This window comes from Oryctolagus cuniculus, chromosome 10 (genome assembly GCF_051225735.1).
Source record: "Oryctolagus cuniculus isolate XC-2025 breed Fujian yellow rabbit chromosome 10, ASM5122573v1, whole genome shotgun sequence".
NCBI lineage: Eukaryota > Metazoa > Chordata > Mammalia > Lagomorpha > Leporidae > Oryctolagus > Oryctolagus cuniculus.
Window position 1 is genome coordinate 19193999 of NC_142876.1, and position 27286 is coordinate 19221284.

Consider the following 27286-nt stretch of genomic DNA (forward strand, 5'->3'; position numbering starts at 1 on the left):
GAGACCCGGAAGAAGCTCCTGGCCTCAGCTTGGCCCAGTCCTGGCCATTTGGGGAATGAACCAGTGGATGGAAGATCTGTTTCTTGGACTCTGCCTTTCAAATAAATCACTAAAAAGTAAAAGGACAACTTATTAAAAAAAGAAAACCCTCCGTCCGGACATGATTGCTAGGAGTTGGGAGGTAGGGGTGGAAGAGCAGTAGAGCAAGTCTGGATGATGTGCACCAAGCCCGAGTTAGATTGAAGGAGGAAGTCCCTAGCGTTACCCAGCATAGTAGGGCGACTGTGCTTCAGGACAGCGTATGTTGAGAACAAATAGAAGAAGTGAACTCCAAAGACACAATGCCAAAGAAGGGGAAATGTCAGTCACCCTGATATGATGAACACACATTGTGTGCACATAATGAGATGTGCTGTAGTCTGTATGCATGGGCAGTTATTATTAAGTGACTTAGAGAACATTGACTGTGGGGAGCAACTGGGAGCAACTCGGACTAGACTAAGTTACTGGAATTAAGACTTATTCTATGCATCTGCTCTCCCACAATATGGCGCTGGGAGAAGAGCAAACAGCTTCTACCCAGCTGCCTCTCACCAACTTGACAAGCTGCAGGAGCTGCTCCTGATTGGAGGAGAGCAGCATACTCGGCGTGTGGGTAGCAGAGTTGGGATTGGTGGAAGAGGACTATAAAGGAGGAGAGAGACAACATGCACCAGGAACATCTAAGGGGAACATCTGAAGGAACACCTGTGCAGCCCCCCAAGAAAGCCGGCCGGCGGTGTGCCGCTCCCCCACGGAAGTGGGGAATGTGGCAGGGGGAACCGCCCTTCCACGGAGGTGGAAGGGTCGGTAGCCAACCCGAGAAGAACCAGCAGCAAACCCGGGGAGGGCCGAGCAGACAAAAGAACAGCACAGGGTCCTGTGTCGTTCCTCCACGAAGAGGGGGAGCGACAATTGACATTTAGAGTGGTATCTTGTGGATATGAAATAAAAACGTCAATAACTTAGTCTCCTTTCACTTAATGATTGTTAACTTCTTACTAAATGATTTCATATTTTACAATTTTAAAAATTAAAGTCCTTCATTGTATGCGTTATATCATTTTCACAATGTTTGATAGTTGATCATCTAATTTCCTTTTTCTATGTGATAGTACAGAGAACATTATTTTGTGTACATTCATGATAAGTTAAATTCCTAAACGTTAGAATCCCCTGGGCCTCTGGGAAAGGCAGCTTAAAAGGCTTTTCTCCTAAGTTGCTCTCCGGAAACTCCAGCCAGTTTTCACTTGAACCAGGGTGGTGTAACAGGCTTGTTTCTCCACGCTCGTGTCTACAGTGAGGACTACTGTTTGGGAAAAGACCCTTGGAGTTTTCACCTGGGTGCCTTAAAATCCACCTCCCACATTGGACTCTTAGCTCTGAGGACAAGCTCAGGGTGGGCACCACCCCCACCCCCCACTGTGCCTGGCACAGAATAGGCCTTCAGTAAATAATTACGTGTATGAGAAAAAATGTCTGTCGCACCTAAAAATTGCAATTCACTCAGCCCTAATGGTTTCTGTTGGATTAGCATCAAACTCCAGAAAGTTTGGGATGCTGAATCCATGAAACCAGGGGCACAGCCATATCAAGCACACATCCTGCGCATTGCTAAGTGGGGATGGAATGTCACTGTCACCCCTGACTCAGCTTTCTTGGAGAGAAAAGTGGGTCTCATTATGGAGTCCCAAGTTGATTGCCTTTTGTCCCTTCCTCCTCTCTCCGTTCCGTGCTAACAGTTGTGTAATCACACGAATGCTATTAAAAAATGAAAGCCACATGTTGGTGTGAGGACACATTTTTCTAACTAATTCAGAATTTCCCTCAGAAGTAACTTAGCATCCAGGAGACTCAATCATTCTCATAATTAGTACAGACGGTTCCCAACTTGTGATGGTTTGACTTAGGATTTTTTAACTTTATTATTGTTCAGCTGTTGTTTTCCACTATTAGTACAGTAGTCAGTAGACTATGAGCTACTCAACATGTTGTTATAAAACAGGCTTCATGTTAGGTCTTCTCAGATGACTGTAGATTAATGGAAATGTTCTCAGAATACTTCAGGCGCTGGACTAAGCTGTTTCATTCAAAGTCTTTTTTAAAAAGATTTATTTTACTTGAAAACTGGAGTGACAGAGGGAGAGGCAGAGAGAGAGCTTCCATCCACTGGTTCACTCTCCAAATGGCCACAACAGCTGGAGCTGGGCCAGTCCAAAGCTAGGAGCTTCTTCGGGTCTCCCACATGGATGCAAGGGCCCAAGGACTTGAGCCATCTTCTACTGCTTTCCCAGGCACATTAGCAGGGAGCTGGTTGGGACGTCAAGCCACCAGGGCCCGAACCTGTGCCTATATGGGATGGCACTACAGACGGTGGCTTAACCTGCTATGCCACAGTGCTGGCCCCTCAATGTGCTTTTTACTTTAAAATATTTTTAGCTTTAGAATCTAATCTCACTGTACATTAAGGAGCATCTGCATAGGATTTTTGGCAGCTTCATGGTGTCTGTTTTTCTCCTTCCACTTTTATTTCAGTCCTCTTAGGACTGCACCTTTCTGAATGAGTTCAAGGACCCCAGAGCTAGTACTGAGCTGAAGCTCTTAGTGGAGGTCCCCAAGAGCTGGACAATGACTGAGACCCAGGGAGAAATCTTGCAAAAAATGTGGGGATGGGGCTTGACATTGTGGCATAGCTGCCAAAGCACCGGTTCTAGTACCAGATGCTCCACTTCCCATCTAGCTCCCTGTAAATATGCCTGGGAAAGCATTAGAAGATGGCCCAAGTACATGGGCCCCTGCACTCACATGGGAGACCTGGATGGAGCTCCAGGCCCCTGGCTTCAGCCTTGCCCATCCCCAGCCATCATGGCCATCAGGGGAGCAAACCTGTGGATGGGAGATCTCTGTCTCTGCCTCCCTCCCTTCCTCCCCACCCTTGCAACTCTGCATTCCAAATAAATCTTAAAAAAAATAAAAGGGAGAAGCCTGCTTAGTGGAAGGAAATCTGCTGGTCTGCTCTAAGTGCTAAGTGCTGTCTTTACCAACATAGGCATACTTGGCTGTAGGTTTTAGTTGGGATATCGCAAGAAGCAGCATTGAGACAGATTTAAATATGAGTGTGCAGTTTATTTGGAAAGGAAGTGAGCAGACAAGCAGCCAGTAGAGGGTGCATTCTATTAAAAGGAAGTGACCACCACGGGTTATTGGAGTTTAATCCAAATGGAAACTGTGGGAGTAATGTAAAAGAGGGCTAGGGGGCCACAGAGCTGTTTGTCCTCGGTCCAGGGCTGCTGCCAGAGACGTGTTAATGCCCTGGCACTTCCCTCTTTCTCGCTTGGGACAGCACTGCTAGAAGAGTGGAGGCAAAGTGTAGAGATGCTGGCTGTTGAAAGCATGAGGGTGGAGTGGCTTGGGTGTGGCCCATAGTGTCTGCCGTGGCAGGTCTCCTTGGAAGTTAATGCTTGCTGCATCCTTGGGCCACGTAAACAAAGCCCTGTGCTACTAGAATGGGAGCTACCACCACCACCACCACCTCCTCTCCCTGCCTAGTGAAGGGGCAAGTTTAACCCACGGCCTCGATCTACAGGAGTCACAGCTGAAGACAAAAGTGAATTCGAGGGCCTGATCCAGATGTCCCATTAGCAAGCAAGTGAGGGAAAATTATGTTTATAGCTACATTCCGAACGGTCTGTTCTCTTAATCTTGAACCTACGTCAAAGCATTTGTTACCCACATGCATGAAAACATCACATGGTACTCCATAAATTTTATCGTTTTTGTGTCCGTTAAAATGTTCTAATAAGCATTTTTAGAAGAAAAAACTGTAGCTACCTACTGAGTTCTGTGGTTGCCACAGAGTACAGCCTGAAAAAGTAACAATGAATACTACCCTATGTCCAAACCCAAGCCAGATTTTCCTTCCCTGTCACATTCATCAAAGGTACAAGTTGCTTGGTGCCCTAGCTTGGCAGAGAAGCACCCTGCTGGGTTCAGAACCACGGACAGTGACCAGGAGAGGGGACTCACACCACTGTGCCCAGTAATCTTGGACATGCTGTCCCTGGGACAAATCTGATCCTTGGAACTCTGTAGCTTACCTGACTGTGTTGAGTGATCAGGAAGATCTTCGGTTGTCTTTTCCAAATGCAAAGGATGTGACCCACAGTGATGATGGCCTTGAACCCTTGCCAATCAAACTGCTCATGACCACCAGGAAGACTGGTGCTGCTTTGCCTCCTCACTGTTAGAAACACCTGCTTTTAAGTCAGACTTAGAGGTGAGTCTAGGAAGCAAGGGATAGAACTAATGAGGTGGCTTCACCAAGACAACATCCTCTAGATCATAAAGTGGGGCTTCTTACAGCCAGAGGGTATGGGGACCCAGTTCTACTTGACTGGCCAAAAGCAACATAATGGCATGTGTGCCAGGGAGCCTCTGATCTTTGGCTTAGGGTGTATGTAGGGCAACCATCACAGGATGCCTTTCAATGTTAACTGTGTATCTGACATAGAAACAGACCAGCTCTCCCTGAGACTTACCCTTGTAAATATACAAAGTCTCAGATGGAAATTCTTTGTTTCCAAATAAAGGGGAATTTTGACCTCAATGTAGATAAATTGAATATTCCAAGAATTCCATATACCAGGCAAGGTTCTTTACCAAAAGAATAGTATAAATACCAGTAGCAATAATATAAAATGCTGTAGAAGGGTAGCATGTTTGTGATTCATCCATGAATGAGTTCACTATGATGAACACCAGATTGATGCCTCGTTCTCTCAGCTTCTTTTCTTCAAGAGGAGCTCATCATTCTCAGCCCCCACTTATTAAAAAATGAGGAAATACAAGTCATTTCACTTCTATGATTCTATGAGACACCAGAACTTTTTCTCCAGTGACCTGTCCCATCAACGTGGGAAAAGTGTATTCTTAATTCATATGCTTTTGTGTGGTTTAAATTTGTGGATAAGAAGGGAAATGCCAGGGCTGGAGGGGAGCAGTATTCAAGTGAGCTGGATGACACTGCGAAGCTTAAGGAGTGTTTGCTTTGTTTCAAGATGGGATGCCAATGGGAAAAAAGGTCACACGGTGTTTTCTAAGGGAGACCCAAGTATAAACGTTGAGTCTAGACCAAGACCATGGAGCCCATGGTGCTATGCACACCCATCACTGATCCTTACCCATTGTCCATGTTTGCTGCGATTTTTTTCAGCCACCTTGTGGGATTTCCTGCACTCTTGCCATTCTGTTAAAGCCCAGAGGGCTGGGGGCTGGCCTCTGAAGAGTCTGGAGTCTTAGGAACCCGGTCCTACCGTGAACACCAATTAAGTAGAAATGTGGTGCACAAGCCAGGAAGGTCCATGGTAATGAGCCAAATCATCTCCAAAGAAGAAAAACAGACCCTGAAAATGAGTCGTAACAGGAGGATAAACACAGATAAGCCCTAGTGACTCCAGCTCTTCTTTTCGGCATAGGCATCTCACTCCCTGGCAGTGGAATGTTAATGACTCATGTCCAACCTTGAAGTAGTTGCAACAGCAACCACTGGCAGCTACTCTCGGCCGCTTGCTGTGTTTGCTGGCCCTCCTCATTTTCACTGGCTGACTCCTATCCCTCAGCTTTAATGAAGACTTGCAGATAATTGCTTTCCTAGCAGGAGGGAGGCAAAGGTCTTTTTGAAGAGGAAAGTTTGTGTCCTTGTTCCCTTTCCTTGGCAACACAGCTTCTATGAACAAGGGAGGATTTGCTCTGCAAAGTTAATAAGAAGGAAAAGTACCCATGTTTACTTAGTGCGAAGATTTGGCAAATGTTTTGAAAAAAAATTTTAGAGATTTATTTATTTGAAATTCAGAGTGATAGGAGATAAAGAGGTCTGTCATCTGCTGGTTCACGCCCCAAGTGGCCTCAACAGCCAGGCCTGTGCCATGTGGAAGCCAGGAACCTGGAACTCCATCAGTCTCCCACGTGGGTGGCAGGTGCCCACGTACTTGTACCATTTTCCTCTAATTCCCAGAAGCAGCAGCAGCAGGGAGCTGGATTAGAAGCAAAGCAGCTGGGACTTGAACCTGCACTCTGGTTTGTTGTCGCAGGTGGCAGTTTAACCCACTCTGCCATGACACTGGACCCAGCAGGTTCTTGTTTAAAGCTTTGCTTGCCTTATCCCCTCTCTCCTCTCCTCAACCTGTAAAGTGGGTCTTAGACCTCTTTTGCTGATGAGGAAGCTGAGTCTCGGAGACCAGCTTGAACAAGTCATAGATAGCAGGGAAGAGGAAGAGGCAGGAATTGAACCAAGAGGCTGACACCTCAGCTTCCCTCCTCTACCACCTGCCTCTGAGTATGACTTTTTTTAAAAAAAAATTTATTTATTTGACAGTTACAGAGAGAAGAGAGAGGGGATAGAGAGGTCTCTTCCATCCACTGGTTCACTCCCCAATTGGCAGCAATGACCAGAGCTATGCCAATCCAAAGCCAGGAGCTTCTTCTGGGTCTCCCACATGGGTACAGGAGCCCAAGGATGTGGGCTGTCTTCTGCTTTCCCAGGCCATAACAGAGCTGTATCAGAAGTGGAGCAGCCGGAACTAAACCAGTGCCCATATGAGATGCCAGCACTGCAGGCAGTGGCTTTACCCACTACGCCTCACTGAGTGCTTGCCCCAGTGAGTATGATCTTTTAAGGCTAAGAGTTGGAGGTAAGCCAGGACAATATTTAAGATGCTATTTTGTTCCTCGAAGATCATTTTTTTACATTTAATTGGTTTTCACCAAACTTAAAGATTACCTTGATCTTCTGAGCTCAGGAGAGCATGTTGAGAGTGCAAAAGGGCTACTGTGCAGGCTTAGAACCAGACAGCAGCTGCTGGTCTCAGAAACTTGAAACAGTAACCCTGGGAGGCCCCAGACAGAGGAGAACCTTTGTAGCCCAAATTTGGAATCGATATCCCTTACCAAGCTACTTAAAAATGTGGGTAGAAAAATAGAATTAAGGGTAAGCTCATTTTGGTGTAAAACTTGAAATCCATGCATAGTTTTCTCATGATGTGCATTTTCTACGAACTTTTTGAAGACTCCTTCATATGAACAAATTGGGGCTCAAGGCTGTTCGTGGAAATCCCCTTATAAATGAAAAAAGGTTGAGTGTGACAGTTGGCATGTGGTAGATACTTGCATGTTAATGTAAAAAGCACGTGGTTATTATTACTCACTAATTGGCTTTAAATAAAAGAATTTTATAATTATGCCAACTGTAAAATTTTAGACAAAATTGTCATAGTGTATGGGTTGTGACAGGTGCATACTTCCTGGGGCTGCTGTCCCAGTTCAGCTTTGTCTTCCTTCCTTTTTCTGGAACCTCCTTGCTTCCTACTCTTGTTCTCATGTGTTTTATGTCATCACTTTACATTGCCTTAAGTCATCGTTGGAGATAGCTAAACATGCACATGTTTAAAAAGTAAACAACTGGAGCGTCTAGAAATGAGTGTTGTGGCTCAGTGGGTAGAGCTGCTAGGTTTGCCTGCATTGGGATGCCTAGTGGGAGTCCCTCTTCTGCTTCCAATCCATCTTCCTGTTGATGCACATCCTGGGAGGCAACAGACAATGGCTCAGGTATTTGAGTCCCTGCCAACCATGTGGGAGACCAGATGGAGCTCCTGGCCTGGGGCTTAGCCCAGCTCTGGCAATGGAGGGCATTTGAGGGGTAAACCAGTGGACGGAAGAGTGATCCTCCCTTTCCCCTGCCTCTTCCCACCTTCTCTGGCTCGCTCGCTCTCTCTCTTCCTCCTCCTCATAATGAGAAAAATATTGGAGCCTCCTGCTCCTGAGCTTTGCAACTATGAAAGTGGAACTATGTATCTAAACCTGGTCCCTCAGTTGTCCCGGGCATCATCTGAGCTAGGATCCAGGGTATTAGAAATAGGGATAGAGAAATTTATTGAAGACCAATAAAAAACTAAGGAACTGTACCCAAAGCGACATAAAATGTATCTGTTAAAACGGATGACCTTTCTGGGATGTGCCATGATCAAAACTCAAAGGCATCCTGTGCCGTGACAAGCATGCTCTGGGGCAGGGCTTCAGCACTCAGACTTTACGCACAGCAGATGCCACTTAGATTAGGGCTGCAGTCTTGTTTTTAAAAGTTCTCTGAAAAGAAGAAAACATGCCTGAACTCCCCAAGGGAAGACAATATTCCATAGAAAACAAAGTTCCAGCCAACAGCTACCCTTACATGCACAGGGCTCCAACCTCAAGGTCCCAGCCAGCTGAAAATGTCACTCGTGGCTTTCCAAGTCGGAGTCGGCTGTGAGGTCGCTGGTGTCGGCTGCGTTGAAGGCTGGGCTACAGGAAAGGGAGGTGCCAGATCAAAGCAGGGGACGGCAGCTCTCAGGTCCACCTGCTGGGACAGCCGTGTGTCAAGTGAGGAGCTGGGCTGGGGGGCTGCTGAGAGCCCAGGCACGGGAATCGGCAGTTACTCAGTACCGCTGTGAGCCACATTGTCCACCAGCCGTGCACCGGGTGCTGCAAAAGGGGAGCCCCATTTCCTTAACGCTAATATAGGCTTTGTACCTCTGCAATAAGGCTCTCCAACCTCCAGTTTTCTGTAGAAGTTGCAGAATTGGTGCCTTGCCTGAAGAGCTTATAAACTAAGTTTGCAGATTTGGGATGGCGGCACGTGTGTGAAAATGGGAAGGGAAGAAAAAGCCTTGGCCCCCATGTGGGAGTGGTTGTGCTACTGCTGTTGTCATGGTTACCCCAGCCCCTTCAAGCTGAGCTGTTCTTAGCAGGGTTCCACGAGTCCCTGAACCCCCTGCTGGCCTGCATGCGGGCCGCCCCAGAGGAGGAGTGGCTCTGCCCTCTCCTTGCTTCCTGTGGGACAGTGTGGTGGGAGACAGGCCATGTTGAGTTCCAGCCATGAGTCTCAGCTGCGTGTGTCTGTGAGCATGTGCGCGGCTCTATGTGAGATGGGATGCGCTGACCTACATGTTGCCGGGGCTCTCCCCTCTCTGCTTGAAGTGTAGCCTCTGGTACTTTTCTCGGTCACCTGCAGAGTCACAGACTCCCTCTGCCACCAAAGGTGCCCCCGGCTCAGTCTGCCCCACAGCCTACTCTTCCCTGATGGACCTGAACGCTGGCCTGCTGTCCCACCAGCCTCCACCTTAGAGATGACCAAGCAGGAACTTAAACCTTCCTGGATGGCCAGACAGGAAAGGCACTCGACACCTGGGGGCTTGCCTCCCTCTGTGCATTGTTCCCAGCACCTGCATCCACACCCCCTTTCAGTTCTCTTACACTGACGAGCCTCACCCCTCTGAAGCAGGAAGGACCAGTTTTTTTCCCCAACTCTCCTGTCCCATAGTGGGAGCCCAGGCTTTCAGCTTGGGGGACACCAGAGTCTCCCTCTCCTGTCTCTCTGGTTGTGGGTGCAGGATGGGACCCAGATGAAAGATGAGAGGAAGCAGGTGCTTCTGTATGATGCTTAAGCCTCCTAACAATTACAGGAGCACCTTGATGAGAGCTGTGCTTCGTCTCACAGGGACACTTGTTCCCTGGGCACATTTCTCAGCGACACTGACATTTACACCCTCACGCACAGCCCAGCTTTCTGCCATCTAGGGATAAGCATGCTGTGTCTAGGATTAGGAGTCTAGAAAAGCCCCTGGGAGAAGGACTCCCACTGTGGACTGAGGACCCCAGCCTGCCAGTGTCACCTGAGGATGCCGTGTGTCGTGCCTGTCCCGCCTAGAAACATGCAATACGGAACGCACTGTTCAGTTCCAGCTCTCTAGTGGTTGAACTTGAGGTTGGGGGGTGTCCAGCTCCTGCCGCCATGGATCTGGTGGATGCTGGGAGGAAAAACTGTGTCTTCCACTTCAAGTGAATATGGGATTGACTGTATGGCTGCATGCAGAGGAACCACAAAAGCTGCAGACAACCAAGTACCCTGGAGCCTCATTGGACAAGGAAGGGCTAAGGTCACGTTCACGGTCTCATTATGGCTTCTGGGCTGCTCCTTTCTGCCTCTCTTGGATCATCTTCCTGAGCTTATTTAGTTTATCCAGGCCCCCGAAGGGCTACCACAGCTGTAGATTGAGTCAACATCAAGTCCCTCTCCTCATAGCTAACTGGTGACATCAGTCTGGTGTCTCACAACTCCTGGGCAGACATGGCCAGCCGGGTGCTGGGTGGATCTGGTCAAGGTTGGTGTCTCCAGATGGAGCAGGATGTGGTTCTGCACCACAGTGCACTGGGAGAGCCTTGCACAAGCTGTGAGAAGGCCAAGTTCACTGAAAGTAGGACGTAATACGCAAGTTTATTTTTAAGCTTAACTTTCGTTATTTTTTTTTGTTAACCTACGTGTTTGTGAAGTGCAGTATCATATTTTAACACACATATGTGGTGTAAACTGATCAATTAGATAGTTAGCACTACCGTGTCCTTTTCTGGCTCTTTCTACAGCGTGTAATACATTACTGTGCATTAGTGTGTAGTCACCACGCTGAGCTGTGAGTCCCTGGAACCTGTTACTTCTGCCTGTTGGGCTTTCTTTAGCCCCACCTCCCAATACCATTCCTCCCCAGTCTCTAGTAATCACTATTCTAGGTTCAGATTGACTTTTAAAAGCCTCTGTGTGTGAGAGAGAACCTACAGTGCTTGCCTCCGAGTGTCTGCTTATTTCATTTAACATAATGACCTGCATTTCCACCCATGTGTCTGCAAATGACAGGACTTCAGTCTCTCTTGTGGATGAAGCACATTTCGTTGCAATGCTTGGCTTTCTCATCATCAGTTCATCCTTGATGGGCTCCTAGTATGAGTCCCTGACTACTTTGAATAGTGCTGTAACAAATGTGGAAGTGAAGCCGTCTGCTTGACACACTGATTACATTTCCTGTGGATGTACCAGGCGCCTTCAGAAAATTCCCGGAAAATATACAAGTATCATAAAACTGAGATTCAAAATTTTTACACAAAAATAAACTTATGTTTATAGTTTTTTTTAATTGTGAGAGCAAATGAGCACACACCTCTTGGCTGGCTCACTTCCCAAATGCCAGCAATGGCAGGCCAGGCTGAATCCAGGAGCTCAGAACCTAATCCAGGTCTCCCATATGGGCAAAATCAACTACTTAAGCCATCACCTCCTACCCAGGGTGTCCATTAGCAGGAAACTGGAATCAGGGACTCAAACCCAAGCACCCCAATATGGGGTGCAGACATCCCAAGCCTGCTAGTCCAAGTGCCTTCCCCAAACTTGACTTTTAACTCAGTTTTCCTGTGAACTTCTTAAAGTACCCTCCTCCATTCCAGATAGTAATCCTGTGTCACATTACTAGCTTATAAATCATTTCTCCCAGTCTGTCTAGCCTCTTCGCTCTGTGGATTGTTTTCTTTGCTACGCGGAAACTTAGAATCCCCAAGGATGCCATCAATTCTGAGATGTGTCACCTTTTGCCCTTTAGTTTCTCTGACACTGGGACACACTTTTCATTCACGATTAGCCCATAGAAGTTAGGGTAGTGTTCCCAGTGCCTGCAGGTGCACAGGCAGCAGACATGAACAGCCAGGGTTTCTGCTGCCAGAAGGAGAAAGGTCCTGAAGATGCTGGAAAGCCCTGGAGCAACCCTGCCAACCCAGACGTGGTGGGCAGGTGGGAACCGATGCCTTCAGCCATGTTCTCGGAGTGGAAGCAAACACAGGCACCAGCGTCGGGGACCAGTCCTCAGGCATTCGAGTGCTTCTAGGTTGTCCATTTTAGATGCTGCATCAGCAGTGCTCCTGGTGGTGTGGAGGTCTCACTGCACAGCCCAGTAGCTGCTAACACTGGGGGGGTGGGGGGATGCAGGGGAGTTTGACTCGGTACGCAATGGCATTTCTAGGATTTCTTAGTAGTCTGTTGTGTTTTCCCTTATGTATCCATGTGATGTGTGATAGTGTCCAATGAGGATTAAAAGAAGTACTTTCATTGATAAAATAATCCAATGTGGATTAAAAGAAGTACTTTAGTAAAAGAATCCATTGCCTGGGCTGGCATTGTGGTGCAGTGGTTTAAGCCGCTGCCTGTGATGCCAGCATCCCATGTGAGTGCCAGTTCGAGTCCTACTTTCTTCTACTCCTGGTCCAGCTCCCTGCTAATGTGCCCAAGAAAGCAGTGGATAATGGCCCAAGGGCTTGGACCCCTGCCACCCATGTGGGGATCCAGATGAAGTTCCATATTGCTGGCTTCAGCCTGGCCCAGCCCCAACCATTGTGGCCATTTGGGGAGTGAACCAGCAGATAGAAGATCTCTCCTTCTCCTCCTCTGTAATTCAACCTTTCAAGTAAATCTTTAAAAAAATTCATTGTCAGTTTAACTGACAACTTTTTAAAAAGTTATTTGTAGCAACACACATGTCCCTCAACTAATGAAAATAAAATGTAGTATATCTTGAAAATGAGCATTATTTGGCCACAAAAACGAATGATGAACCGATACATGCCACAGGGTGGGTGAACTTTGAGCACAAGGTGCTAAACAAGAAGCCAGACATACAGGTACAGCCTCACAGTCCGTGCCTTGTAAGAACTCCCCAGGACAGGCAAACCTACCGAGACATGGGTCAGTGCCCGCCGGGGACAGTGGGGAGTGGGAATGGAGAGTCATGCTTCCTGGGCCCGGGGTTTCCTTTTCGGGTGACGAAAATGTGTACAAGATGGCAGTGTTTGGTGTTGTGACTGCTGGATGTCACTGAACTGATGTACGCTTCCAAATGGTGTATCTTATGTGATGTTGTACCACAGTACCGGATGGCAAAAAGGTGGTTCATGTTACGTGAGCTCGTGGTGTGTCGTTTAGCTGATCATGTCACAGTCCGAGGAAGAGCGCAGCGCCAACAGAAAGGTGACAGGGTCTGAGTGGCAAATACTGATTGTCCCCAGTCTGCTCTCTCCCTCGGGACGCCCAACACAACGGGTCCTGGTTTCTGTGCCATTCACGTGACAGTGAACCGACAGCAGCGAAGAATCCGAGGGAGCTTTGTCTACCTCAGGGGAAGAAGGGGGCCTTTCCCCGCTGGACTCGGCAGTGTTGGAAGCACTTACACTGCCATGAAGACGGCTCACGTTTCCCTTCGGGTTCACTGGCTTTGCTGTTGGCGAATGCCCTGTAGCAGCCCCGCATCGTCAGCCAGTGAAATGCGCGGTCACTCCATTCCCCGCCGCCGTCCCCACTCCTTGCTTTGAAGATGTGTCGGGTCACTTAAACGACGATTCCCTTTCTCACCCAGCTCATTAGTAATGGCATTCAATAAATCAGTTCAGTCTAAAAATACCTTTCCGAGGGAAGAAACCATGTGGATTTCAGGAAGGTCACTGCAGAGCACACATGAAATACTTGTGTTCTAATCCCCTCCAGTATGAATATGGCCGGTGGCCACAGGCTCCGCAGTTCCTCTTTGATGTGGTGTGCTGCTGTGAACTTGAGAAATGTGCTAGATTCAAAATGTGTCCAAAGTCTCATTGCTCCAGTGTGTGTCCGTGAGGCGTTCTGGTTCAGAACCAAGTTCTTTGTTGTTGTTCACTCTTTTTTGTTCTCTTGTGTTAATTGGGTTCACGATAAAAATGTTAGCATATCCTTGGTATTGAGCATGTGTGTGTGAACGCACAAAAATAAAAATATTTCCCGGATTTTGCTTTGTTTTAAATAGTAGCAGTTAATATTTAGGTGGGATCATTAAAATTCTCAACCGGACTAGATTGCTATCCACTGCAGCTACTGCAGAGACGCATATAATTTTTTATTCACATTTGCATATTTATATAGATAACCTGTTGGTTGCTTTTGGCACTGACTGTTGAGTAACATCCAAGAGGCAACCATAAAAATATTGATAAGTATGTAAAGAATGTGACAGCCATTACCTGCTGTTGCCCAGAGCATCTGTTGAGGGCATAGGACAGAATCGGAAGCACTGATTCCAGGCTTGGTGGTTGAGAAAAACTGATTTACCAGCTCCTTTGTATTTGTTATCAGAACAGTGTGGCTGAGCAACACTGTTGACTTTAAGCAAAGAGAATGGCAATGTAACCCACTACTCACATCTGGGCTGGATGTGTTAAAATCTACATGTACTCATTGGCCTTGAAGGTGTTCCATAGCTATGCTGTTCACACTTGGTATTAAGAGCCTAACTTTATGCCTGCACTTTGCTAAACATTTTATATAGATTACCTCTCCTTTCACAAAACACTGAGGTTTCAAACCCGCCATTTGACAGATAACAAAACTGAGTCACCAGGGCTGGCGTTGTGGCGTAGCGGGTAAAGCCACTGCCTGCAGTGCTAACATCCCATGTGGGCAGCGGTTCAAGATCACGGGGCTCCCATTCCAGTTGAGCTCTCTGCTATGGCCTGGGAAAGCAGTGTAAGATGGCCCAAGTGCTTGGGCCCCTGCACCCATGTGGGAGACCTGAAGAAGCTCCTGGATTTGGATCGGCCCAGCTCTGCCTGTTGTGACCATTTGGAGACTGAACATCAGATGGAAGATCTCTCTCTGCCTCTGCCTCTCTGTAACTCCGCCCTTCAAATAAATAAACAAACCTTTAAAAAATAAATAAAAACTGAGTCACAGACAAGAGGTAAATAATTTGTCCAGGGCCACATGGACAGTATTTGGAAGAATTGGAATTTTAACTAGGGTCTGTCTGACCCCAAAATCCAAGGTCTTGGTCTCTGTGGTGTAACATTTGCCTTGCACCAGAGAAACACCAATTATCATACCACATGGCAAGTAGGTTCATCTTGAAAATAAAGATGTAGGGAAAGAGGTAACGTAGGATGATCAGATATACGAGTATATTTACCAATGCCAGGAAATGTCGAGTGCACGTGGTGTTGTAAGATGCTCGACAAATGCTTCCAGTCCAGTTAATTTGCGGTGGACCCTGGTGTCTGAAGTTGACGTAACATCTCATCATGTGATGAGTAAGAGGCAGGAGCTCAGTGTGAGGTCAGGACAGCAGAGAAAACAGCCTGACCACAGCCAGGTCCTCGTGGACACTTGGTGGAAAAAGTGGAGTGAAGACCCCCATGGGCCAGGGAGAGAATTATGGACCTGACCTGAGAGGACATGAGACAGAGTTCATGGAAAGGACAGACATTTAAACTGGTGGTTACAATGCCCGGGCTCTTACACTTCAGTGCAGCTCCCTGCTGGTATAGACCTTAGGAGGCAGTGATGATGGCTGAAGGGATTGGGAGACCTAGATTGAGTTCCTGGCTCCCAACTTTGACCTGACCCAGCCCCAGCCCCAGCCATTGTAGACATTTGGCGAGTGGACCAGAGGATAGGAGCACTCTCTCGGATAAAGAATTATAATAATAAAATCCCCGGAAATTCCTTTTTTTAAAAGGGGTCATTGAAGAATGTGAACATGGGCGTAGCACTACAGCCTTGGCCATGGCAAGGTTGGAAGAGCTGGGGAGCTGGGTGTGGTGCCAGCCACCTAGAGATTGTCCATTATCCGGTTATAAGTGGATGTGGCCCAGGCTGGCACCACGGCTCACTAGGCTAATCCTCTGCCTGCGGTGCCAGCACACCGGGTTCTAGTCCTGGTTGGGGCACCTGGTTGCTCCTCTTCCAGTCCATCTCTCTGCTGTGGCCTGGGAAGGCAGTGGAGGATGGCCCAGGTCCTTGGGCCCTGCACCCGCATGGGAGAACAGGAGGAAGCACCTGGCGCACCACACCAGCCGCAACGCGCCGGCCGTGGTAGGCACTTGGGGGGTGAACCAACGGAAAAAGGAAGACCTTTCTCTCTCTCTCTCTCTCCCTCTCTCTCACTGTCTAACTCTGCCTGTCAAAAAAATAAAAAATTTTTTTTCAAAAAGTGGATGTGGCCTGGACACACATAGTGGCAGTTGTAGACATGGAGAGAAAGAAGCAGGCAGCACATTAGCACTGACAGGCCTTGATATTGAAGAAAAGTGAATGCATTGGAGGGGTTAAGCCTAGAGGGTGTAGGGAGATGAAAAAGGTAATTTCAAAGGAGAAGTTGGTTTTATAAAGCAATGGTTGACTTTCAGCAATGGTTTGGCTTTGGACAGTGCATGAGCTATCTTGATTTTCTGGGGCCACTGGCAAATGGCACTTTGGTTGGAAAGATGTTGGAGTCAAGCACAAAGTCAGATGGAAAGAGCAGGGGGGAGTGCGTTACCCACCTCAACTCTTAGCTTGTCGGGCTCGGTAACCAGGACCTGACATCTGTTCCCATCTTCTCCACCCTCGCCTCCTAACCCATAGCCACCATGTGTGAGTGCATCTCCATCCTCGTTGGCCAGGCTGGCGTCCAGATTGGCAATGCCTGCTGGGAGCTCTACTGCCTGGAACATGGCATCCAGCTCAGTGGCCAGATGGCAAGTAACAAGACCATTGGGGAAGGAGATGACTCCTTCAACACCTTGTTCAGTGAGACAGGCACTGGCAAGCACGTGCCCAGGGTGGTGTTTGTAAACCTGTAGCCCATGGTCATTGATGAAGTTCATACTGGCACCTACCGCCAGCTCTTCCACCTGGAATAGCTCATCACAGGCAAGGAAGATGCTGCCACTAACTATTCCCACGGGCTCTACACTATTGGCAAGGAGATCGCTGGACCAAATTCGCAAGCTGGCTGACCAGTGCACAGGCCTGCAGGGCTTCTTGGTTTTCCACTGCTTTGGTTGGGGAACTGGTTCTGGGTTCCCCTCCCTGCTGATGGAATGCCTCTCTGTCGATTATGGCAAAAAGTCCAAGCTGGAGTTCTCCATCTACCCAGCTCCCAGGTTTCCACAGCTGTGGTGGAGCCCTACAACTCCATCTTCACCACCCACACGACCCTGGAGCACTCTGATTGTGCCTTCATAGTAGACAGTGAGGCCATCTGTGACATCTGTCATAGAAACCGCGATGTCGAGCACCCCACCTACACTAACCTGAACTGCTGTCTTAGCCAGGTCGTGTCCTCCATCATGGCTTCCCTCCAGTTTGATGCAGCCCTGCCCGTTGATCCAACAGAATTCCAGACCAACCTGGTGCCCTACCCCACATCCACTTCCCTCTGGCCACATGTGCACCTGTCATCTCTGCTGAGAAGCCCACCACAAGCAGGTTTCTGTAGCAGAGATCACCAGTGCTTGCTTTGAGCCGGCCAACCAGATGGTGAAGTGTGACCCTCACCACGGTAAATACATGGCTTGCTGCCTGCTGTACCATGGTGATGTGGTTCCCAAAGATGTCAATGTTGCCATTGCTGCCATCAGACCAAGCACAGCATCCAGTTTGTGGGTTGATGCCCCGCTGGCTTCAAGGTTGGCATTAATTACCAGCCTCCCATTATGGTGCCCTGTGGAGGCCTAGCCAAGGTGCAGTGAGCTGTGTGCATGCTGAGCCAACACTACAGCCACTGCTGAGGCCTAGCCTCACATGGACCACAACTTGGATGTGATGTATGCCAAGTATGTTCGCTGGTACGTGGGGGAGGGTGTGGAGGAGGAGGATTTTTCTGAAGCTCGGGAAGACATGGTTGCCCTGGAGAAAGGTGACGAGGAGGTTGGTGTGGATTCCGGTGAGGGTGAGGGTGAGGAGGAAGGAGAGGAATACTGATTTTTCCATTCCTTTGAGCCCTGTAGCATGTCATACTCACTGAACCTTAGCTTCAACATTAGCTGATAGCCATTAGGCTTTTCTGGCTGCATTGTCTTCACTCGACTGTGATCATGTCTGTCTGCCATGTGTACCTGTAAGATACTTCCATCATGTCTGAAAGTAAAGGTTTTAAGGAAAAAAAAAAAAAAAAAGCCCAGTCCGGTGCTGTGGTGTAGAAAGTTAAGCCTCCTCCTGTAGTGCCGGCATCCCATATGGGTGCTGGTTCGAGCCATGGCTGCTCCACTTCAGCTCCCTGCTAATGGCCTGCAAAAGCAGTGGAAGATGGCCCAAGTGCTTGGGCCCCTCCATCCGCATGGGAGACCTGGAAGAAGCTCCTGGCTTTGGATTGTCCCAGCTCCAGGCATTGTAGCCATTTGGGGTATGAACCAGCAGATGAAAGATCTCTCTCTTTCTCTCCCTCTCTATAACTCTGCCTCTCAAATAAATAAATAAATCTTTAATAAAAGAGAAGGAAAGAACCAAGGGATGTGAGTGGCAGAAACCTCCACTGAACACAGTGGAATAAGAGGACCCGTACAGGAGAAAGAAACTGGGTCTTTTCCATCTTTTGTTTGTGAGGAGAGTGCCACAGTCACTTCGTGGGATGCAAAGATTTATGCTCATACTTTGCAGCTTAGTCATCTCTGAAGGGAGGAGAGAACTTCTACTTTGATTATGGCCTTGTCTAAATAATGTCAGAGTTTGTGGACTCAAGAGGCTTCCATAGCCTTGGCAGTTCATGGCAAGAGCCTCGGGTAATCACTGATATCATAAATAAGAGTGTCAATTGTTAACAACAGGAGTTACGTGTAGGACCTCTGTCCTTAATGTGTTGTACTATGAGAATTAACAACAAAACTTATCTCAAACAGTACTTTATACTTTGTGTGTCTGTGTGGGTGCAAACTGTTGAAATTTTTACTTAGTATATACTAAGTTGATCTTCTGTATATAAAGCTAATTAAAAATGAATCTTAATGAAGAATGGGATGGGAGAGGGAGTAGGAGGTGGGACAGTTTGGGGGTGGGAAGGCGAGTATGGGGGAGAACTGCTATATTCCAAAAGTTGTACTTATGAAATTTATATTTATTAAATAAAAGCTTTCTAAAAACTTTTTTCCTACTTCTAGATCTTTCCTCCCTTTAGGGAGTAGTAGTGGTGAATCGGATTGTTTGGGTTGCCCATAGCAAGTGACCTCAAACCGATGGCTTAACACAGCAGAAATTTACTGTAATGTAGTCTAGAAGTCTGAAATCCAGGTGTCCTAAGAGTTGGATCCATCTGGAGGCTGGAAACAGCGTCTGCCTCCATCTTCATGTGTCCAGCTGTTCTCTATTTCTGTGTCCTTTTTAGTCTCTAATAAAAACATGGGACTTAGGGTCCCCCTCACCCAGTGTGATCTGATCTCACTCCCTACCTTATTTACGTCTGCAAAGAGCTTATTCCCAAGTAAGGTCACGTGCTGAGGCTCCTGGGTGGACATGAGTTTATTGAGGAGGACACGGGTCAGTACCCACTGCTGTGTTTTGGTCAGCCCCAAGTTCCTGCCATTGCCCCCCCGGCTTGCCTGCATCCTACCCACATACTTCTGTTAGATCCTTTGTAAACAGCCCCTCCTTGAATTGCCCTGTTGGTGCTGTGCCTTCTCTTTCTGGTTGGGATATTGAGTGGTAGGAACACTCACTCCCTTTGGATGCCCTTGTTTGCTGTACAAGTGTGCATGAAAACTAACTCATCCTGTCACCCTTTTATGATCAACAGCCAGGAAAACGAGCCCTAAATACAGTGTTCAACTCTGAGACCTCTTTAGCCTAAATTTCTGCCACATTTCTCTTTTGTACTGAATGACTGTGTTTTGTTCTCGTTCTAACATGTCTTTATAAATTATTTCAGAAGGTATGAAATTGTGGAACTTAATCAGAAAAATGCTGGTGCTCCAAGTCTTATTTTTCTTGTCAAGCTGCTTAAAGCCCATTCTCGGAGGAATGGAATTTGAGCATCTATTTTTCACTCTTTTAGGGGGCGGGCAGTGCCTAATGCAAAGCGTTTTGTCTTCAGTTGTCACTGGCTGATCACGACCAAAGTAGCTGTTCCCGTGTGGAATTCGGCGCGTGTGCAAGCACAGTAACCTACCTTGATCGTGATGAACATTTTGTGGTATAGTTAATAAAGCCTGTGGCATCGAAACATCCAAATCTGTTTTAAACGCTCAGTGATTTGCATGTGGCTTCCATGCCACCAGAGAGGTGTCAAATACTAACAAGGAGTCTGGCATTTTCCATGAAGTTTTACAGCTGGAAGAATCTTAGAGATCATCGAGGCCAACTAAACTGACTCCTGCATCTTGCAGTGCAGTGCGGTGGCAAAGGCCCACAGAGGCGGCTCCACCTCCCAGTGCCCATGATGCATCTGGGTCACGGCAGGGAGGGTGCCTCAGGTTTTTGCTTTTAAAAGCAGTGTCCTTCCAGGTGACCTGGACAAGGTGTGAGTAGCCCAGAGAGCGAGGGACAGAGGAGGTCACTGCCAACTTGGATTGGAGATGCAGGGAAGACATGGGGAGGAAGAGAACAGTCTAAATAAAGTCGCAGGGGTGGGCAGAGGTTAGATGAGTTCCATCTCACACGGGGAGCACAGGAGCTCAGCTCAGAGTCCAGCTGGTTGTCATTTGTCCGGGAGTCGACCTGTACAATGCAAATCTCTAGTACTTCTGAGGCACACACAACTCAACGTCTTGGTCAACTTAACCAAGGCACAACCCTTTCCTTAAACAAGTGAGGACAGTAGTCAGAATCCTCAGTTAATCAAGAAAATTGCACTTAGAATAAGAGAAAAAGAAGTGGGGCTGGTGCTTTGGTACAGTGGATAAAGCTGTTTCCTGCAGCACCAGCATCCCATACGGGCACTGGTTCTAGTCCCAGCTGCTCCACTTCTGATCCAGCTCTCTGCTGTGGCCTGGGAAAGTAGTACAAGATGGTCCAAGTCCTTGGGACCCTGTACCCTCGTGGGAGACCCACAGGGAGCTCCTGGCTTCGGATCAGCACAGCTTGGGCTGTTGTTGGCCATCTGGAGAGTGAACCAGCAGATGGAAGACTCCGTCTGTCTCTCTGCCGTTGTCTCTCTGTAACTCTGCTTTTCATATAAATAAATCTTTTTTTAAAAAGTGAGAAAAAATTTAACATTCTAAGATCGGGTACTGCTGATGACTGTTACTGAGCAAAGTAGTTCTGAGTGGCATAAGTCTAGACTGTAAGAGCCATAGCTAGAATCTGATTTCTTGAGGCTGCTCCAGAGATACATAAAAGTGTAGGACCAAAGCATGGGATTAAGACTAATCACACTGAAGGAGGGTGTTTTGCTGCAACAGGCAAAGATGCCATGTGGGACACCTCCCCACCGTGTCCCCCATCAGAGTCTGCTCAACTCCTGCCTCCACTCTGGTCCAGTTTCCTACTAATCAACCCTGGGTACGGTAGATGATAGCCCAAAGACTTGGGTCTGTGTCATCTGCATTATAAACTCAGATGAAGATCTGGGCATCTGGCTTCAATCTGGCCCAACCATAGCTGTTGGGGGCATTTGGGCAGTGAACCAGTGGATGGGCACTTCAGGCTGTTTCTCTCTCTGCCTTTCAAATAAATAAAAAAGAAATAATTTCACTTAGACACCATGCAAATGTATTTCGTTGTCAAAAGTTTGATCCTTCCCCACCTTTGAGACTGGGGGAGTTGGCTGGGTAGTGTGTCCTGAGCTGGGAGAGAACAAAGATGAACAGACCCAGCTGCCTGCCCTCCGGGAGCTTGTGGACCGGCTTGGAAGACAGTCAACCAAGAGGGCTGAGGGGCATAGACAACGTTCACCCAGGGATCCTGTGGGTTGGGCCCAAGGGTGGAGAGTGAGACATGAGGATGCAGGCCCTCCAGGAGAGTGTGGACGTGTGGTGTGAGTGGATCCCTCTGGGAAGTGCTAGAGAAAAGCCCCGGATGGTGGAGCGCAGCCACTTGTGCTTTGCTGAGGACTTGGACTGCTCTTACAGGAAGCGTAAGCCAAGAAGATTGCATTACGTGGGGTAGTAAAAGAGCTGTGTTTTTTAAATATTTGCGTTTGATGGGAGAGGAAGCAAGACTGGAGGCAGGAAGTGGAGTTAAGTGGCTATAAAAATGATGAGGGTGAGTGCTTGTAGGGGCTGAGCTCAGGTGGCAGGCAGCAGGGCGGAGAAGGCAGCTGGATCCCAGAAACGTTCCTGCATCAATCCTGGGACTCGGGGCTTGTTAGGATGGCATGGTTAGGAACCCAGGCTTTGGAGTCAGGAGGATCTGGGTGCAGATTTCAGCTTGTCATTTGCTGTGTGACCTGGCCAGGTGGCTTAACCTCTCTGAATAACAGAATAATATTCAGAATGCACTCTGAATAACAGCCGATGTAGCTGCTGACACTGCCCCCAGGCAACCTGACTGGCAGCTGGCTGTCACCAAAGTGTGTTCCATCACTGCTGACGGCCCTTGATGCCGAGTGAGGGGCACTTGGCTCCCTGGCTCACTGCATTGCTGCTGGCCTTGCCGCAGGCTGTGCCGCATCCACGGCTCGTCCTGGTCAGTTGAGGTAGGAGGCACGGGGTCAGCCCACGGAGGAAGACAAGCAGGTCAGAGCCGGAGCCTGACGTGGGGAGACACAGCCCTGCCTTGCCCTGTGCTCGCAGATTGGTCAGTCTGATCCTGTTCGCGGGGATTTAGCTCTCACTGCTGATAGAGAATGTTACACGTCCTCGGGAGAGGCGGACAGCGCAGAGCTGGCTGCGGTCCGTGGGCTGCGTCCCTGCCAGGGAGCCAGGCCTGTTTGATTTAAGCAGCCTAGCAACACAATCGCCGCCAGCTGACAAGCACCACGTTCCAACAGCTCCGCTCTGGCGCGCTTGTCATTGCAGAGATGGAATTTATGGCTTTGTAGCTAGTGTGCCTTTTTTTTTTTTTTTTAAGAAACTGGATCTACAAAGACAAGTCGTGTAAGCTTGAGAATTCCAAGGGCTCAGGTTCATCAGGCGAGTGTTGAGTGCTGCCCTCTGGCTCACCTTTGTTTAGACAGATAATTGAAAGTGTGCCATTCACGAGGCCCGGGGTCCAGAGAGGCACAAAGGCATCTGGCTCCCTAATTGAAAGCAGGAGATAACCAGCCACACCGCCCACTCCCCCAGGCTGGTGAGTGGGAGTGCGGAGATGGTGGGCTTTGGGGGAAGCAAGAACACTGTCATGATCAGAGGATGCTGCACGTGGCCTCTCACCTTGAAAAGGCACAGTGTGTCCCCACGCCTGTCCCGAGGTGGGGGACGGGGGTGCTTAGACTTTAAGGCGCGAGTGCAGTGGTCGCTTGTGAAATGCTTACTTGCAAGGCCTGGCCTGAGGTCTTGCTGTTGAGCAGCTTAGCAGGGAAAGGGGAGAAAGCCCTGCCCAAAGTGCACAGTGTGGGCTTTGGGCACAGTGGCTTCCGTACCCCTTGGGGATGCCCACATCCTGTATCAGAGTAACTCATGCACGCCCCAGCTGCTCTGATTCCCATCCCAATCCGGCTTCCTGCTGATTGCCCACCCTAGGAGGCAATGGACGATGGCTGAAATACTTGAGTTCCTACCACTCATGTGGGAGACACAGGTGATGGAATTCCAGACTCCTGGCTTCAGCCTGACCCAGCCTTGGCTGTTGTGAGCATTTGAGGAGTGAACCAATGGGACTCTCTCCACCTGTGTCTCTGTCTCCTCCTTGTAAAAAAAAATATACTTTTTTTTTAAACTGCAAAACCATTATAGCCCTGGTTCTCAGTCCTCGCTGCTTTTTTTTTTTTTTTTCAATGTTGATACCAGGTTCCAACCCCAGAGATTGAAATTGCCCTATGGTTAAACCTAGGCATAGGCCAGTGCTGCGGCTCAATAGGCTAATTCTCCACCTGCAACGCTGGCACACTGGGTTCTAGTCCCAGTCGGAGTGCCGGATTCTGTCCTGGTTGCTTCTCTTCCAGTCCAGCTCTCTGTTATGGCCCAAGTGCTTGGGTTCTGCACCCGCATGGGAGACCAGGGGAAGCAGCTGGCTCCTGGCTTCAGATCAGCATGGTGCGCTGGCCGCAGCACACCGGCCGCAGTGGCCATTGGGGGGTGAACCAACGGAAAAAGGAAGACCTTTCTCTCTGTCTCTCTCTCTCACTGTCCACTCTGCCTGTCCAAAAAAAAAAAAAAAAACCTAGGCATAAATATTTTTCCATCAAGAAAAAAAATTAAACATTTCTCTAGTGGATTCTAGCATGGATAACCACTGATGTTGGGTCCCCCCCCCAAAACATCCTGAGACTGGCACAGATAGAACATGGGTTATCAGGGGAAAAAAAGTCCCTTCCTGGTGGACAGTTCCGGGAAGGCTTCCAGGAGGAGGAAGTGAGGTCAGCTCTGGGGAGCAGGTCAGACGTGGCTGGGGTCAAGCGGGAGAACTAGTCCCACTGCGGTCAGCAGTGTTTCCATCTGTGTCATGCTGTTTTTGTGGAACACCACAGGCTGCATGAGGCAGAGAGATCAGAAATGTGTTTGGCTCAAGGTTCTGGAGGTTGGCAAGCCCAAGGTCAAGGGAAGGGCTGTGTCTGGTGAGGGTGAAAGAGCGTGCACCCCAGAGGTGGGGGCCGCAGCGCATCCTTTTCTGAGGAGCCTGCTTCTGCGATCTGACCCATGCCTGTGATAGTGACCTTGACCTGGTCCTAAGAGCAGAGTTGTCATCACCACCTCACCAGGTTTTTTTTCCGAAGATTTATGTATGTATTTGAAAGAGTTACAGGCTATGGGGGTGGGAAGAGATAGACATCTTCCATTACTGGATTACTCCAAAGGCCATAATGGCTGGGACTGGACCAGGCTGAAGCCAGGTACCTGGAACTTGGTCCGCGTCTCCCATGTGGGTGCAGGGGCCCAAGGACTTGGGCTGTCTTCCACTGCTTCCCCAGGTGCATTAGCAGGGAGCTGGATGGGAAGTGGAACAACCAGGACTCCAACCAGTGTCCAAATGGGCTGCTGACATAGCAGGCAGCAGCCTAACCCTCTTGGCCACAATGCTGGCACCCAGCTACCTCCACACTGTTGCGCTGGGGATCCTGTTTCTGACACATGAACTTGAGGGGCTGCATTCGGACCAAACCAGTGAGTAAAGGTTTGAAGTCTCCCCCCGACCCCATCTACCCCATCAGCTTTTCAGAGCAATTTGCCCTCACTTTTTGAGCCTGGCCACTTAGTTTTGTTGACTGCCCACAATCCTGGACTGCGTCTTAAGGAAGGATGAACTGGCTTTATCCATTCTCAGTACCACAGGCTCAATGGTGTTTACCTATTATCATTTATCAGGCTTGGAAAGCAAACTCTACCTCTGTTCCCTCCCCCACCAAATCATCACGCTCACCACTGACCCCATAGACCCAGTGCTGCTCCTCTGAAGCCATGGGGGCAGAAGGAGAAACGGGTACTGGCAGGGAGGAGACAGTAGCCTGAAGATGGGGTCTCAGGAAACCCCCTAGGCTGGGTCCTCCTGGGCTGAGAATGCAGTAGTCTCTGCTGAACAGAGTGCAACCATGTGTACCTCTGCACTGCTGCTCATTCGGATCTTCTTAGTGAGCTGCTGTTCAGACACTTGCTTCAGGGACTGAAGATCTTAGATTTAACCCTCTTCACCATATGGCCTTAGGCTAGATTCTTGAGCTATGTGCTGTTCCATTTCTTCCTCCGTAATCCTAGAAGCTGCCTTGTGGGAGGTTGTGCGATTCACTGGTGCACTCTACATAAAGGTAGCAGTGCAATGCCTTGACACTGAGCTCCAGGGAACCACCGGTAGCAAAACACTTCCCCAGCCTTTCTGTATCTCCACTGTCACAGGGACAAAGGGTCTGCTGGCAGCAGAACCGTGGTCTTTGGAAGAAAGACAGGCAGGTCCTTAGGCTGCAGTTGATATTTGGCCTCTTGGAGGCTTTGTGCTTTAGGGCATGGTGATACAAGGTCAGGTGCACAGAGAGGGAGGGATAAAGATTGACTGCCATTGTGACTGTCCTGCTGTGTCCACCACCACAATCCTTCCAAGGTGAGACCCCTCTTTCACACGCAGATGGTGAGTCGAGGCAGAGCCACCTCAGTAGACAGGTGGTCTGGGTCTGTAGAAGGCTGTCCTTGACAGTCTACTGGATGAAGTTGGCTGTGCTCTCTGGCCATGCACCTGCTGGAGGTTCTCCCTGGAAGACAACCACGGCCAACTAGAGGCAACCTAGCATTGAGCAGAAAGGCGCCAACCAGCCAGAGGGAAAGTACACACCTAGGAGCTGCCCGTGCTTCCTGCCACCACCGTGAGAGCCTTCGTCCCTGTGTGATTAGAAATGGAGAGAGGCTACTGAACAGTTTTGCTCCCAGAGCCAAGTCACAAGAAGGGAAACTGCCACTTCTGGGGCTCTTGGGATCTCTGAGCAAACACGGTTTTTTGGACTTGGGCTGTCAGCATACATTGAGACACTGTTGGAGTAGGAGCGTGCTCTGGCAGCACCGGTGACTGTCCTCGGACCTGTGGGTGGTCGCAGTGATGTCTGGGACAGTCTTGCTACACTCTCCTGGCAGTTGACTCGGACATTCCCTGCTGGGGACCTACGGCCCCGCCTTGTGCAACTGTGCCATCTGGAAAAAGTGGGCCCTGAATTCCTAATATATAGTCCCTGGCAGCCTTGTCCATGGTTGGCCAAAGCTCCCCAAGTTCCAGTCCCTGCAGAGGAGGCTCCTTGGCAGACCCTCCTTGTCCACACCCAGGCTCCCACTGCCCTGCCTGCACACACTTGAGTCCCTGGAGAGAGTTCAGAATCTCCCCAGGGATGAAGCGGCGCCTCAAGTGCATTGGATCAAGGTCACTGGTGTGCCAGAGAAGACGGTGCTTACCTACTGTCATTTGTCAGGCTTGGAAAGCACACTCCAGCTCTGTTTCCTCCCCACCAAGTCATCACGCTCACCACAGCATCTGGAATTCTTCATTACGATGCCAAGATTCCACCCCAAAGTTACTCCTCCTAGTTGCAAGGCATCCTTTTTTCGTGGTCTATGCCCTAAAACAGTGGTATCTTTTTATGGTATCTGTTCCTCGGTGGTTGCTTGTTCCGCTGCTCCCTAGAATTCAGGGAAGGAATCCTGTGTCACTGGACATCCCAGCAGTTCTTGGGATGTACAAGGAAATAGCAATGAATCCTCTATGGTGAGTGTAACTTTTAATCACATGGCACTATTTGCCTTTTATCTTAACTGCCGTTCTTGGAATAGGGAAGAAAAACTACTCTGAATTCTGAGAGCCACTTGGCCTCAGAGTGCACCAGGAGGCCAGATTATAAAGGGTTTCAAAGACCTGGGGGAGGTAACTCTGTTCATAATGAAACATAAAGGAGCCATGAGCTACAGGAGGCAGAAACACGCCTAGGCATCCGTCTCATGACTTCTCCCTAATGCAGTCCAGAGAAGGGTTTCTTCTCCATGGGAGCAGTTAACAGAACTTGGAGAAAGGCAAACAGAGGACAGAAAGCAGCAAGGCACTGCCAGTGAATTGTACACTGAA

The 27286-nt window shown here is 48.8% G+C and overlaps 1 protein-coding gene and 1 pseudogene across 5 annotated transcripts in view; both read left to right on the top strand.

The window, feature by feature from the left end:
- CCBE1 (collagen and calcium binding EGF domains 1) overlaps positions 1–27286 on the top strand; it is a 251702-nt gene that overhangs the window by 163739 nt on the left and 60677 nt on the right. The window lies entirely within an intron of this gene.
- On the top strand, positions 16315–17812 carry LOC127492276 (tubulin alpha-1B chain pseudogene; annotated as a pseudogene).